Genomic DNA, 17,038 nt, shown 5'->3' with positions numbered 1-17,038 from the left:
ACCCTAACTACCCTAAAAAAGCTACAACTAAAATGGTACAAAGATCTAAGAACCTTATCTGTAGGATGGCTATTTTTAGTGTCTGCACATCTGATTGTTATACAATTGAATTTTCATAGAACATCACGTTATAATTGAATGTGGAATAATGTAATAATCGCATTCAACAAGTCACGCATACTCAGAAAAGAGACTACAACATGAGCAAACATCTGAGCCAACTTTATCACAAAGAGCTTGAAGAACCTATGCGCCCCTGAATCAGGTAATTTAGAAAACTCTTACAAACTAAAATTGATTTTAATAATATTACCACTTCCATACCTCCACAAATAAGAAATTAAACATCTGAGCTTTCTTCAACAAAATTGAAACATTTATAGACCAAACACTATGTTCAGACACTGACAAAGACAATATAAATTGGTAAATAATAAGATAGCAGATATACTATAAAGAAACAGTAGATTAAATTGAATTTAAAGGTAAACATTCCTTAGTTCTTAGATAAAATAGATGGCTACTGAAATTTGTTACAAAAAATGATGATTTGTTTCCATACATGTACATAAAAGTTATGTTATTCTTTACTATTTTCCACTTGAACAATAATATTTTTAATATAAAATAATGTAATAACAATACAATAAATGAAAATATGATTTATCTCATGCCCTTAGAATCTAGCACAATCCCTTTCAGAGAGTCCTGTAGAGAAAATATTGTTTAAAGCCCAAAGTTTGGGAGTTTTAAAAGCCTAATCTGTCTCTTTACCAGTAATAAATCTTTTAAGTCTTTGCTAAAACCATTTTGAAAATATTACAGACGGTTAGAATCTTACAAAATAGGATTTGACAAGTTGGAAAAAGAACATTTCTCCTTCTGCTGTAGTTGTAACATAAAATACGTGAGTTGGACAAGAAATCACCTTCTTTAATGGTTTGATGAAGAAGTTTAGCAAACATTTTCCAGAGATAGATGTTTATGCTTGATGCTGACTTTCAAAACTAACAAATGCAGCCATTTCTTGGCCACACTCTGTAAGAGGGTGTGTTCTGTAACCATCAGGGATCCAGAGAGCTCTTTCAGGAAAGGCACTTTAGCTCCAGCAAATAGTTTAAATACTTTGAATCAAGCCTACCCAAGTCATAAGTAAATTCAGAACATATATATATATATACATATATATGTGTGTGTGTGTGTTTATTTTTATTTTATGTTTACCTTCTGTAGATAAAGAAAAAAAAATCTTGATTCACTATATATACTACAGTAAGAGTAACTTGGAAGTAAATCAACCATGTAATACAACATTCTCAACTTGCTCAGTAAGGATGAACTAGTAAATGGGACTAATACAGTCTGAAGACACAAGAAGAATCATGTAAGCATTGTGTACTAGGAGTCCTGATTCAACTATAGATTTGACTTATGATGTGGTGCCATGTGTGTGATAAGAGATCCCCATGCAAAAATCAAAGGTGAGATGTATAATGTTGGTATATCAATGTATTCTTAAACTGCAGTTCCATGTCTGAGCTAATTGACAGAAATAGAATTACAAAGCACTGAAATTAGCTATATAAATAACATTTTAACTGAGCAGGAGAGACCTTAAGTATCACAATAAACTGGTTAGGCCAGGTTTCAGAGAGCATGAGAAGAAAATTAAACTGAACTTGAGGTTGCAAATACTTTTCTTCCATAGTTTTTTTTTTTTGTTTTTTTTTTTTGTTTTTTTTTTTCTCAAGAAACTGAGAAGACGAAGCTTCTTTCTAGTTTATACAACAACAACAACAACAACAACAACAATAATAATAATAATAATACAGTGTTTGAAAAGTTCAGCACACAATGTAAAGTGAAACTGTAAAGAGATATGCAGATAATAAGATACAAAGGGCAGTTCCAAAAGCTCATTAGTTTCTCTCAATAAGTAGGTCATAATTTATTTCAGTATTTACAATGAGACTTTAATTCCTATAACTAAGTATTTCATTAAAAACAAACAAACAAACAAACAAAAAAAAAAAAAAGAGAGAAAAAAAAAAAAGAAAAAAAGAAAAAAACACAGTTTTATCTCCTAAGTTATAACAATGTATTTGCCCATCTTACGTACCAAATTTGAAATGTTTACAACCTGACAAAGTAATACAAAATATAGTGTAGGAGACACAAGAAAAATGTCAAACACAAACATGAAAAAGCAGAAGAAAAAAAAAAAAAGTTGTCTGATACATACACTGAATCTGCCTCAAAACAGTAACACATGGAAACCTGTAACATTCATCACACCATAGCAGTGTCAGAATACATAGATGTGTTCTGTGAGCTGACTGCAAAACACCCAAGTCATTTAACACAGATAAAGAGAAGGGAAATGCTATTTCTCAGACCAGACTGACCAAAGAATGGGGAAAGTTGTATCCAAATCTGCAGGTTCATAAAGAGAGCAACAATGCCAAAGCCTCCACAGGAACATTCTCAGAAGTTAGAAGGGCATACTTCTGAAAAGTGTAGCCATGTCCCTGGGATGCTTATGTTGGCAACATCAGGTAGCACCCGGCTAAAACAGGAGCACTGCCACTCTAGAGTGAGTATTGCTAGCAGCTGGGTTATGAGAAAACCAAACAGATACAAGACAAGAAGGAAAAATAAAAACACCAACTGACTAATTAGTAACTCTGTAAGATTCTTAAAAATCCATTCAATAGTTACTTGTTGTTGTTGTTGTTAAAGCTTAAAAATGCTTTAGAAAACTTAGACTTGTTACAAGAAGGGAGTAGGCAGATAGGTCCTGATTTACTACTTACATGAAGAGACTACAGCTCTGCCTGTTTGTTTCATTTGTTATTTGAAATGAACAAAGAAATTAGATCCATAATGCTCCATACAGGCTATAGGATGCATGTTCAGCTGAGTGCCTGAGAACCTCTGCATGTTGAAGAGGTTCATGCCAAGAACAGAAGCTGGCTGCATGGATCCACAGCTCTGTCAGGAAACGAGAACTCGGAGGAGGATGAAGTCTCATCTCCAACACAGCAAGGATGTGTCAGCAACATGCCAGATATAAAGGCTGGTTTCCTGACTTATAAGAATAAGCAAAAGCATGTCCCCAAGCATGCAGAGTCTGCAATCCTGTAACAGATTCCTAAAGGGATGTCTGTGCATAATGGAGCAGTTTACAACATCAAGCAGAACACATTATACCAAGCAAGGAGCTGAGTAGCAGTTAGTCAGAAAGGCGTGAGAGAGAAATGGTATGAATCAAAATAAATCAAGATGTTTGTGGTTTATGTTGGGCTGGAGACCAATATTTGTCTCAAATTGGGATCTATATGAACGCACATGAAGAGTTAGCCATATAAAGCTCCCCCCCCCTTCCCCCTCCCCTCCCCCCCCCCCCCCCCCCCCAGCTTTTGGTTTTTTTTAAAAAAAAGTCTTTAAATATAAAATGCTGCTTAGCTTTGCTGCCATTTCGTTAGCCAAGTAGTCAAGTGTTCAGGAGCTGAGGACAGTATTGCATATCTGTTTTCAACTTCATACATTAAAAAAAAAAAAAAAAAAAAAAAAAAAAAAGCTTAAAATTCTTGAAGCAACTCCTTAACACCCTTCTTCTTATCAAAAGAAAAGATTCTTTCAAGACATACTAGTTGATTTCAACTGTGAAATTCTGAATGATCATAATTTCTCAACCTCAGAATCCGTTTGCATACAAATTCCAACCATCCAGTTATGTACTGTGTATTTTCAGGGCTGCTAATAACTCTCATTGTTTGCATTTATTGTTATTTGCTTGTTTGTTTTCCTACACTAAACAAAATGGAAACTTTTACTAATATTTAACAGAATTCTTTCCAACCAAAAACAATATTCTTGAGTCTGTATCAATGTAAACGAAGCTGGAATTTATTAATATCACCCCAGATATCTCAAAATATATGTGGTATCTATTTAATATAATATTGATTTAAAATACCCATGCAAATTTTATATTTCACTATTTTGTTTTTCTTGTAGAGACCCACAAACAGATAAGTTGTCTTATTGAAATAGAAAGTAAATAACATCTAAGAAAATATATTTAGTGATATTCATAACAATCTGCAGGTTAAGATGTGTATCTAACTGTATTACTTTGGGAATTCTGAAAATATGTAGGATATATCTACAATGCATCTACCAGCAAAAATACAATAGAGGGCCCTTTGGCGATAGCAGAACTTATCTATTTGAAGACTGCATACTGCAGGACATGGAATGAGGTCACAGATATAGTAAGATATCTAAAGACTTCCTAAAAGACATACAAATTGTTCTCTTTGCTTTTAGCTGCATACCTTGAGCAGTGCTGAGTATAAAGCATATGAATAGGAACATACATCGCAAATATGAACATAAAAATTAGCTTCTAGGTCATGCATTCTCCCACATATTGCTTTGTCCGTACTATATCCAAAGGGATATATCCCCCGCTTTTTCTTTCCTTACTTGTTTACTGCAGATAAGAAATGTGCTTGTGTATCAGATGGGAGTCATTGTATGGTTGGTGCTCAGCTGAGTTTACCAGCAGTCAACACCTGTTTGAAAAGCAAACTGGAGCCCCCAGCTAGAGGAACTGTTTTCAAACAGTTTGGAAGCGACATCTTCATAGGTTACTCAAGACAAACTTTTCATACCTCATCTCTAGTACACTTCTCTCAAAGGCATACATTTTCTGAAGGCACTGAGTACCTAAATAGATCAAGTTGGTGTTATGTATGAATATGCCACTACTGAGAATGCACTCTTATAAGCAACTTCTTAAATGGGCAACTTCTGTATTTTACTCTCTTCTAGGGAATACTACCCATTGACATAGGAGAGGGTTTGTAGATCTGTTTCTAATATTTCTAGACACAATCCTAATACTTCTGAACAAAATAGATTCTGTTCTCTCAGTTCATATCTAGTGGACATTGGGCTACATATATCTTACTCAAGTAAAGCCTGCAGTACTAAATTAATTGTACTTGAGCTCAGTGAAGTCTCTAGTAAAAAATAGGTCTTCCCAGAAAAGCACTACACATAAATAATCATACTTAACTGGAAAAAATGTTATTGAATGAGGTGTTCTAAATTAATGGTGAGTTTGAACTTTTTTTAACCTCTAGAATAAATGGACATTAGCTCAACGTCAATGTTATTGTCAATACCATAGCAGAAGCTCTTTAAAAGTGTGTAAATTAAATGTTAAAGTCATTTAAAAGCAAGAGATATCAAACTGATTCTGTATGTATTTTTTTTTTCTCTTCCATCAAAAATATAAGCTCCAGTATAATTTTTGGATGAACTGAAAACTAAGATATTATTTTTATTAGCATTATAGTTTTATTCATTTAGTAGAGCTTAGACATTAGACTTATTTATAGATCATAAGCTTTCCCAGGAGATCAGATAATCCAAGCTTTGAATTCAGTTTACAAAAAACAAAGCTCATATGCTTGATCCCACTATCTAGTCTGTATACAGAAATATGTATTTTGTGATTACTTCTGCATCCACCAAAAATAGTAAAATGAAATCTTTCTTTCTTCCAAATAAACAAATAAATGTACCTATCAAAAAGTGTTGTTTGAAAAGGCTTCTGAATAGCCAGTTAAAGGAAATAGGTAGCAGAATATATAGGAAATAAATAAATGAATTCAAGTCCTGTTCGGCTGAAAAGGTGCCTTGATCTTTTTTGTCTTTTTGACTTCTGCATAGGCACCTAGTACATGTGATGAGTGAATCTCACATGCTTGAGGAATGTCAGCCTTATCCTAAAGCCTAAGAGTAAAGAGTCTCTTCAGAGGCATATGTGTCTGAAAGGCCAATTTCTGCTTTAAATAACGTATTAATTATCAGATTATTTCAGGTCAGTTAAACAAACGTGAAAATGAAGCAAAGAAAAATGGGAAAAATTTGTAATGTTAGAAATAGAAAGTCATAGCTGAAAGGGACCAAAAAAAAAAAAAAAAAGGATAGCTTCTAAACCCTGTTGAAAATAAATAAATAAATATATATTTTAAGCACACATATCTAAACAAACACAAGTTAAAATTGTAACAGATTTCTTTGAGAAGGTTTGCTAATATACTGTTCCAGATGGCAGTTTCCTAATAAGTTTAAAAGCTTTATGGATAAAACCCTGGATATCAGAACAGATAAATAAATTGTTTTTAAAAAAGAGAATAAAAAAAAAAAAAAGATGCTGAGGTCATTCAGTACTCTGAACTCAGAGGTTTTAATCTATCTAAAGCACTGAGGACCATCTGCAAGCTAATTCAATTTAGAGATGGATGTGTAAAACTAATTCCTTGCTAAAGGCAGAAAAAGATTTCAGTTTTCTATCTATGAAATAACTTGTTTTGTTCTTGAAAACAAGACAAATATTAAAAAAAAAAAATGTAGAAGGGTGCTTGGAAAGAATAAGATATGAAGAGAGTTAAGTAAAAAGATCACTTTTCCACTTCGAAGATAATAAATGAATTTGATGGACAAAATAAAAACAAGAAAATGGGTATTTTAAAGTGAACAGCATTCTGAAATACGGATGTATAAGAAAAAAATGCAATATATTTTCAACATAATTTTTTGCAGATAAATATATTGAGAGCTAGACAGGAATAAAATAATAATAATGAAGAAAAATCCTACTGAGTACACTATGATAAAAACAAAAATCAGTGTGGAGAGTATAACTTGCAATCTTATTGATGAAGAAACAATATTTCAAAAATGAGCATGAAACTGAAGTAATGGCAGAGACCTAACATGAGTTGTGATGACTGGAAACAAAAGACGCAGTCTACAGTGCTTTGTGGGGTGCAGTAGCCCTCTGTATTCTTGGTATGACACTTGCTCATTTCATCAGAGATCATAATTGTGAGAATTATATAAGAAATATTTTATACATAATTCTGTCTGAATGTATCTATTCCACAGACTTCCCTAGAAAGCCCACTGGAATACCACCAAATAAGAAATAATTTGGCATATGGCAATTCTTGAATAACTGAAAAGGGTATGTTGTATTAAATCTATACCAGGAAAACTCTCAACATTTAAAATATGTTCTCTGAAATCTTCAGTTTTTCTCTTGGTCACACTTAAATCACATTTCAGTCCATAAGAACTTTCTAATTAAGACCTTGACTTTTTAAATTGTTATTTTTTATTTTTCATGAGATTATGCTTGTTTCCTGAATTATATGGCAATTAAAAACCACATCCCCCCTCTATCATATTATCAAGATTAATAGGTATGCCTACAAATGATGACCATGGCAATTAACAGGTTTAATGGTGTAGTGGGTTTACGTGGCAAGGGTTTGGTAGCAGAGGGCTATAGAGGTGGCTTCTGTGAGAAGAATCCAGAAGCTGCTGCATATTAGGTAAGGGTCCTGCTGCTGACCAGAGCTGAGCAGATAAGCGATGTTGTTTTGCACCTCCCTGAGAACATATTTAAGACAGGGGAAAAACGCTGCACCACACAGCAGCTCTGAGAGTGAGAGGAGTGAGAAACAGCCTTGCAGGCGCCAATGTCTGTGAAGAAGGAGGGGGAGAGGTGCTCCAGGCGCCGGAGCAGAAGTCCCCTGAGGTCTGTGGTAAGGACCATGGTGAAGCAGGCTGTCCCCCTGCAGCCCATGGAGTACCATGGAGGAGCAGGGTTCCGTGCTGCAGCCCATGGAGGAGGCCACAGTGGAGCAGGTGGACCTGCACTGACAGAGGCTGTGGCCTGAGGAAGACCCCTGTGGGAGCAGATTCTGAGCTGGACATGTAGCCCATGGAGAGGAGACCACGCAGGAGCTGGTGATCTGGCAGGAGCTGCTGCCCGTGGGGGACCCAGATTGTAGCAGTTTTCTCCTGAGGGATAGACCCCGTGGTATGGACCCATATTTGGAGCAGTTCTTGAAGAGCTGCTGCCTGTGGGAAGCCCATGCCAGATCACCAAGGACTGTATCCCCTGGGAGGGACCCCAGGACACAGGATACGAGAGTGACCGAGAAGGAGAGGCAACGAAGTGCTACAGACTGACCATAACCCCCATTCCTCTGTTCCCCTGCACCGCTCGGGGGGAGGAGGTGGAAGAGGGTGGATGGGGGGGAAGGTACTTTCAATTTCTTTCCTTTGTTTCTCACTTCTCTAGCTTGTTAGTAATAAGCAATAAATCTTACTATCTCCCTATGCTGAGTCTGTTTTGCCCATCACAGTAATTACTGTGTGATCTCCCTGTCCTTATCTCAACCCTTGAGCCCTTTTCATTGTATTTTCTCCCCATCATCTTAGAGGAGGGGGCGTGAGAGCAGTTGTGGTGGAGCTCGGCTGCCCACCTAAGTAAAACCACCACAGAAGGTAGATTAGAGATTAGAAAGGTGTTTAAGCATTACAGAAAATTGTACACTTATGTGTAAATGTATAAGTATTTGTAGATTGTTTCATCCTAACCCACAACCAAAAATTTTTTATAGCATAATTAAGCTAATTGGGGCTATGAATAATTCAGTTATACAGAATGCTGCTGTAAAAAGCAGCATACCTGTTAAAATAAATAGGATGGGGAATGAGTGCTTCGGAATTATGAGATGTTCTTTATCTTTAAGATTCTGCAACAGCAACTCAGATGAAGCTTGTTTAATTGATGGCTACAGACATTTTCCTTTAAAAAGAATATGAAATTAACAAGTAAAACCATTTGTTAGCAGCAAGAATTACACCTAAATAACCACTAACAGAAGTTTGCTTTCAAATACAATTTAAAAATGCCTGAAATTGGGCTTTGAAGTTAACCATATTGCTGAGGTGAAACAAAAACTTTATACTTACAAAGCAATCTTAACGTATTGAGGAATCTCTAAGTGTTTTTCCCACCAAAAACATAGGCCTACTGTTGGTCCATATTTACTGTTAGTAGGGCAGTAGATTGGGGTAACTATCCAACCTAACCTTATACAAGCAGCGACATACTTCTGACTGAATCTTGTAACTAGAAGAAATCAGAACAGCTCTATGAATAACAGTGGATATAGATTTAAGACATAGATGGTTCAGTCCATTCATCATTTATGTTTAGACTCCATCATGATGGAACTCAGATATTGTAGAGCATAGTTTGCTTCTCTCTTTTTTTTTTTTTTTTTTAATTGAAATTATCAGAGTCCAACAACCTTTTAAATTACAAGAATTATTCAATTTGCAAAAAGAGAATAATAGTGGAGGAATATTTCACAGGGCTTGTAATCTACTTAATTCCACTTTGCATGATTTGAGCTTATTTATTTGATATCTGAACTACTGTTTTTGTTTGTTTGTTTGTTTGTTTGTTTTGTTTTGTTTTGTTTTGTTTACCAAGGTAATTAATTTTTTCTTCTAGGAAAATTATTTCAGAGAATCAAATTTTTGATAATGAAACTGTTCTCCATTTTAGACCATTTCTCTAAAGTGTTAACTCCCATTAGACATTGAAGAATGTTGAGTAGAAAATCAACAATAACTTCCTCCTTTTTAGAAAACAGCTGAAGAGATCCATGTTGCAGAAATGGCAGTAAGAATCCAACCAGTGTTAAACACTATGAAGGACTTACTGTTCAGGCAGGCAATTTTCTCTGCATGAATGTAGTGTGATTACAATGGAAACTGCTGTAGGCTAATGAGCTCCTATTCACTGTTTTTATGGCATGAAACTCAGGAAAGTATTCAGCATTACCCCCAGCACTTTCAAGCAGATGGCACTGTGGTAAGGCAATGTCTTTCCACAATACCCCTCGCAGCCCGTGTACTGCAGCAACACTAAAAGCCCTGAGAACTCTTCTGTAAGTGGTTGTATGACATTTAAGATAGACTAGCAAAAACTCCAGCAGTGCAAATTGGTTTTATTGAACACATTTAATTAATGGGATTTGAAATACGTATTACGATAGTTAGCAGAGATTTAGAACAACTTTGTTTTCTACTATGAATTAAATCACTTTTTTTCTTTCTTTGTTTTTGTTTGTGTGTGTGTTTGTTTGTTTCTTTGTTTGTTTCAGGTGCTGGTGAACAGGTGTCACCTTAAAAAGCTCATCAATTTAATCAACAATTTAAATATTTATAAGATACCTTGGCAAGTGTTTTGTGATTCAAAACCAGGACAGTCAAACCCTACAAGCTAAAATTATTTTGAAGAGAATTATCACACTGCAGAAATTATCTCTTACCCCAAACTGATAAGTTGAGAAGTTTTCCCTAGCTGTTCAAGGCCATCAAATGTGGGGAAAATAAATAAATAAGTAAAATCAATTTTCAAGTTATATTGAAGTAAACATCAGGCTCAAAAACTTTGAACTGATCTCAAGTACTAACTGACAGTGCAAATAACGCACAGGGTCTCAATACTGTGAATGGCATTACTCTACTGAAATCAGCAGAATCATTCAATTTTACACAGGTGGACAACCAGACACAAGATAAGGAGATCACCCTGTCTGTGCTAGCAATCATTTTTAGACTCTTCAGATCAGGAGTTACCTGTTTTGTAAGACTGGGTATTGTCACTTTGGCTCAGAGACGAAGCCCAGATAACCTATACAAGGGTCACATATGAAAGAGCACAGTGTAGTCTTTTTGCCAAATACACTCCTGAAAAAAAAAGATTTTTCTTGTTTGATTGTTTTGTTGTAGTTGTTATTCATTCTTGAACCAGATTTCCTTTGCCAGTTTGAGCAAAACAATAACAATCTTTCCTTATTTCTTGTTTGGCCACAGAACTGAAGAACAATTGACTACCTCGAGTTCAGTGTGAAAGTCTTAGTTAATATTGAAGAAACATGTTTTCTTCTGTTTCTCAAGTCAACACTCAAAACTCAAGAGATGCATTTATTTCCTCTGTATGGAGCTTTTATTCTGTTTTCATTACAAATGCTGCGGGGGATCATTAAACTCTATTTGAAGCTCTGTGCAGAGAAATTACACAAGAGCAGAGCAGGTGTTCAGACTGGCTCAGCAACCACAGAAAGCAAACTGACTTCTGCACTGCTTATCTTTCATGGCTGCTGCTCTCCCAAGAGATATCGTTATGGTAGAAAAATGAAAGAAAGATTAGTATGTCTTATAGATCTTGCTTTTATTCTTGATTATATAGCTTGTCAAGACTGATCCATTAGCTCTTTGAAAATTACAGAGTTGTGCTTCAATTAACAGTATTACATGCAACTTGTTGATGGGGATATGGGTATACAAATAAGACATCTGCTGCTTAGCTTGTTCTCATGTCAGACTGTGGTTGGGATGCAGACACCTTTCTAACTTCAAGAGCATAGCACTGAATGTAATTACTTGTTTAGCGAGTGTTATTGCAGCAAGTTATTCTTCAGATAGTAAAGAGAAAAAGAAATAAAAATGGACCAATCTACATTCTGGGTATTGGTAAAAGTTGTCCTTGACAGACTAGGTAACCATGCTGTTGAACAAATCCAATAGGATATTTTTGTGCCCTGCACCTATCAAAATTTGTTTCTGAAAGAACAAAAATGCTAAATATCTGTTCATGCTCTGAATTACATTTTCATATGAACCTTTGATTATATCCAGGACACAAAGAAAAGATAAGAAGTTTGTGAATAGCAGCTTTTTTTCGCTGATTGTGCCGGTAAGTCTTTGTCTTTCCTCATAGAGAAAAATTAGTTCTGGCTTCACTAATTTTCAGTCTCCTATTAATCTAAAAGGAACTCAGAGTTGTAAAGCAAAATTTGGTTTCCAAAGTAGTTCTTTTCCTAACTTGAAAAATCAACATGGAAGATCACAATGACTACAGCTTTTTGAGATTAAAAACATTTTAATCTCAAAGAGCATTTTGTCAGTGCACAGATCCATATAAAACATGTGCTTGCTCTCTCAGTTTACAGTTATTACATCGCAATTTCCATTTCATTTTTTCAAGAAACATGTTTATGAATCCATGGCAATATTGCTAGCCTATTTCAAACAGTTCTAATTCCATTCCATGATGCCTACATTATAAAGAACAACATTTCCATCATTTCAAGCAGTAAAAGGAACAGTGAGTGTTGATTAGAAGATGCACTGATGAACCATTTTCTTGCTCTTAAATATTTTTAAATAATGAAAAATATCAAAAAGATGACTTATCATCCTCAATAGTAAGGTTTTATTGCTTTTCTTGAAGAAATCTCAATATTTTTTCTAAATGTAAGGCAGTAATGTTGGGGAAAAATCCACCATATTAGTCTATCCACATCTGAAGAGTTTTAAGGGTTGTCTCCATCCTTCCGAATGAATTAGTTTTAGCCCTCAGTAGATTGACAGTAACCATACCTGATACTCTTTAGTCACCATTGATAGGACCCAGGAATGGCGTCAAGCTGAAGCAGGGGAGTTTCAGGCTAGACATCAGAAAGAGGTTCTCCACTGTTGCACACTGGAACAGGCTTCCCAGGGAAGAAATCATTGCACCAAGTCTGTCGGAGTTTAAGAAGCATTTGGACAGTGCACTTAGTCACATGGTCTGAATTTTTGGGTAGATTTTGTAAATTTTGTGGTGCCAAGAGTTGGACTTGATGATCCTTATGGGTCCCTTCCAACTCTGGATATTCTATGATTCTGTTTGTCGTGATTTCTGCACTAACTTCAGAAGTCCCAACTGTTTTGACTGAAGTAGGGATTAACACAGTATTATCCTAAACAGCTGATGAGAACGCTATCATTTATTGAGATTTATTGAGATAATTCAATTATCTTGTGATTGTTTGGAGAATGTGTTAAACTAAGCAAATAAGGCACTATATTTGAAACTTAGCAATATGGCAACACCTGGGTACAAACAAGTGTTTAAATGCCTCCAGGGGTTCATTTGCGTTGAAGGAAGTTAGACATAAGAGATGAGGTCCTCCTTCACTATCATGTAGTATTGTTGCTTAGATACAAAGAGTGTATTTTAATTTGTATTATGCAGAGGAGCTGCAGCACTACCTTTAGCTTTGCTCCTACACTCATGCAGCTCTGCCATTGCCCAGCATGGCACAATCAGTCCCTTAACATGACAAAACAAACAAGCAAACAAACAAACAAACATCAAAAATACAAAAGCAAGAACAATAAAAAAAACACCGGGCAGAAGGTCTAAATCCCCTGAGTTCTGGTATATATTAATGTAATGAAGTTGAAATTATTTGTCCAAAAACAAAAGATAACTTTAACAAAAGAGACAATGCATTCTGTCATGCTGTTAAAGAAATATACTCAAAGACAACAGAATATTTTGTGACCTTATTTTCCTGATTTCAGATAGGTCATGGTTTCATTATTTTGTTTCAAAGACACATACAAAAACAGACATATACACTGGAACAGTAACATCAAAAGCTACATCCACACAAGCAAATAGCTTTGGCTAAGACCTATTTTCCAGTGTTAAGGCAAATTTTCCACTTCAAAACAAGGTGGTTTTATCTTGTCCTGACTTGTGGATGTCCCAAACTATGCCTGGTGGTCATCTAGAATAATAGTAATTTAGTTGTCACACACCAAAACTACGTTGATGACTGTGCTAAAAATAAACCTTTTCACTGACCACAGTACCATGTTTGTAGAGCTTACTAGTAAATGAATGATGGTAGCTTTCAAGGACTGTCAGAAATAACATACCATAAAAAGTTAAAAACTATTGTGCAGTTCAGAACTGGTATGTAATGCTACAATACGCATAGCTTCTTGTATGAAATCAAATGTAGAAATTGTCAGCATTCATTGAACATACAGAGAGATATACTATAAGCACCCGAAAATTAAGAATCTCTAAAAGTCATTTATTTAGCACAATGGTAATTTTGAGGTGAAAAGGAAGTTATAAGAGATTTTAAAAAGTAGAAAGTGCCAGAATCATACTCTATAACTCATATAATAACAATAGTAATATCTCCCTACTACATTTTATTGCATAGGATTTCAGTCAATCATCTGGAGCTGATTCAGAATTACAACGCTCTAGAAAAACTACCCATTAAACTCAAAATATAATGTCTTATCATTTGCACATTCATGTAGTGCCTAGGAGTCATCATTACAGTCAAAATCTTCATGATGAGTTTGATGTAAACACACAATCAAAAATAAATAAGTAAAAAATCTTTGAATTCCCAAAATTCAATCTAAGGTGTTCATTGAGATTTCAATATCAGTTTCATTATATATCTATACAACTATCAAACAGACAGCTGTTTAACACTATTATTTTAACATTTTAAAATCCATCTCCCCAATTTTTTTTTTTTTACTTATGCTTTCTTTCATGTGTGTAAGAGTTTTAAACAACTTTGAAAAAAAAAAAAAGGTCCTTACTACAGTAAAGTTCTTTCCATTCTTTCCATATAAGCTACTACATTTTAGTCATTTAAATTCAGCTTTTGAGTGAAAACTTTTCTTGTTTTGAAATGACTGTTTCTCACTTTTTTTCTGCAGCAGTGAAATCAAAAAATATAATGCTTATCTATCAAGTCTGTCCCTTCAGCAGGCATTTATTTTCTCTGAAATGCTCTTTTTGCAAATTACAATTTAATAATTTTGACATTTCTTTGTTTAGGAACAATATGTTCTAATGAGACCTTCTGGGTAATTTTATTTTCTTATTTCTGCAAAGATTCACAATTGCATCTCTCAAATTGAGCTTGCACCAATATTAACAATAAACAAATCCATTAAATATTATTTTATTTATTCTGGGAGTACTAGTTGTTACACTGTGAATTAAGGAGTCTTTAAAACAGTGTATATTTGATATATGCCAGAATGGCAAGAGTTGGAAGAACTGAAGTAGAACTACACAATTCTAAAAGATAAAGCATTGCTGAAGTATTCTCTTGAGATTAATGACAGAACCAACTACTTCTGATCCAAGTAAAAAAGTATTTTTTTCATAAAAATACATTTTTCTACTACTGAGAAGTAATTACTTGCATTATAAAAGGTGAAAGAAGTATCTTGCTATCATGAAAGTAACTGCAATAGAGTAACATTCATTCGTTAGGAGTGGCTGAAGAATATTCTGAGATTTATTATTATTAATAATAATTATTGAAACAGTATTGAAACAATCAGTAGGACAAACTCAAACCAAACTTCAGAAGGTAAAATATCCAGGTTCATATTTCTACCACCTGGATTGTTACATCAGTAAATACTAATTAAACTGCAAGTCTAACAAAGACTTGTTCTTAGAAGTATATTGTTCTGTAATCGGAAGAAAATAACATAGAGCAAATATATCACCCTTTCCAAATATATATTTCCAAAGATATATTTGTTTATCACTGAAACGTGTGTCATTTCTGCCCTTATTCAAGCAATAGTCTCACTGACATCTAGTTTGACTCCTTCCTCTGAATTATGTTATTCACTATTCTGCCCCAGTGATTCTCTAGATATGGATTCTTGGAAGTCCAAGAAAAAAGCACAAAGATAAATAAGTCAAAACATTTATTAAATATATCCCATTCTTGCAATTAATGAGAGGAAAGAAGTAAAAAGTCTATTAAGACAGGGGCTATAACCGCAATGAAGTGAATTTATTTGTAGCATGTTGCACACATATTTCTATAAAAGCAATCATGTACATTACCATTTGTAGATAGATGGTTAGTACTCAAGACTGCAAGTTCAAGGAGTGACTCACAAAGAGGATCTTCTCTTAGGATTTATTTTCAAACTGAAGAAGAACAGCTTGGATGTGTACTGTAGTAGACAATAAGAATGTGAAAGAAGATGGATCTATCATTGTATTTCATATGTATGTCATAAAATACCCTTCTCCTTTAAGAGGTAGATTGTTCTGCTGCTTCTCTGTATCAAAATGCATTTCATCTATCACAATAACCAACTTAAAGGCTATACTTGGTCATCAGCGTGCACTCAACTACAAATACTATTATAATTCTACTCTCTCTGTCTAAAATTTTATACATTTCTGGTATGTAAAAGAAGTGAAAGGAAGAGAGAACAATCCATTTCATTTTTAATAAAGAATTATGGACACTGTTACACACCTAGATGTCAAATGAGTCAGGTTCTAGAGGAAGAAGTACTGCTCTCTTTCCTGTCCTATTACACTGTACTCAAACCATCATCTCTTGGTCAGAGATGCAAGACAGCTGACAAATTCTGAAAACTAATTTTCTATTACACTTTAAAACTCTTAAACTGTTTAAACTCTCTAAGCAGCCAAGGTTTTCAAATTGTAAATGTCATCCAAATGGAGATCTGATATCAGTCCCTTCTTGTTATTCTATTGTGTTACAGATGTGGAGAATTCTGTTAAGGTTGTGCTGTGCTTGGTGAAGATATGCTCTGTTTGATTCAGTTTCTCTGCTCAAGACAAGGACTTCTGGCTGAAAGAGGATTTCAATTAAAATAATTAGTCTGTATTCAGATCACTAATTATGTTTTTATATAATGACATTTATAAAAAAGTCAAAAACCATGCTAATTTGCTAAAATAAAAATGAATAATATTTCCTAATTAGCTAATTTCCTAATAAGTTCCATTACAATACTGAATCTGTCCATATCAAGCTGATATATATCCAGATATAAGTATTCCTTTTCTTATAAAAACAAGGTTGTTTTCAATTCCTATGACCCTTTTTTAGTGATTTATAATAAAATATTGATGAACAGCCATCTAAACCAATGTTACACTTTAGTTCAAGCAACAACAGGAGGTATTAATTTCATAGCAGACACTTTGGCAAATAAAATGGCAAGGAAGAAAAAAATATATATATTTAAAAAAAAAAAAAAAGGCAGAAGCAGTGAAGAACAAGTTTAAACATCCCATATGTAGGATTCTACACAGCAAACAAATTCTCTGCTAGCAACAGTCCTAGTCAAAATAGTATCAACTAGAAAAGATCATTAAAAAAGATGTCTTAAATTTGTGCTACAGACATCTTGAATATATTGTTATCCTTCGAACTCTTCTCTATATCTAATGTTGAAATAAAATTGTGTACAACTTTTCAGCTGAACT

The 17,038-nt window shown here is 34.4% G+C and overlaps 1 long non-coding RNA gene across 1 annotated transcript; it reads left to right on the top strand.

Moving 5' to 3' along the window:
• Positions 1–2,392: 2,392 nt before the first annotated feature.
• LOC311432572 lies at positions 2,393–3,277 on the top strand. The gene is made up of 2 exons (XR_014690139.1): positions 2,393–2,593; positions 2,897–3,277. It is a non-coding gene; the product is annotated as an uncharacterized lncRNA (long non-coding RNA).
• The last annotated feature ends 13,761 nt before the right edge of the window (positions 3,278–17,038 follow it).

Source organism: Aythya ferina (genome assembly GCF_964211825.1).
Source record: "Aythya ferina genome assembly, chromosome: 2".
NCBI classification, from domain to species: Eukaryota; Metazoa; Chordata; class Aves; order Anseriformes; family Anatidae; genus Aythya; species Aythya ferina.
Note: the sequence above shows the minus strand (reverse complement) of the source record. Positions and strands in the feature narration are given on the sequence as shown.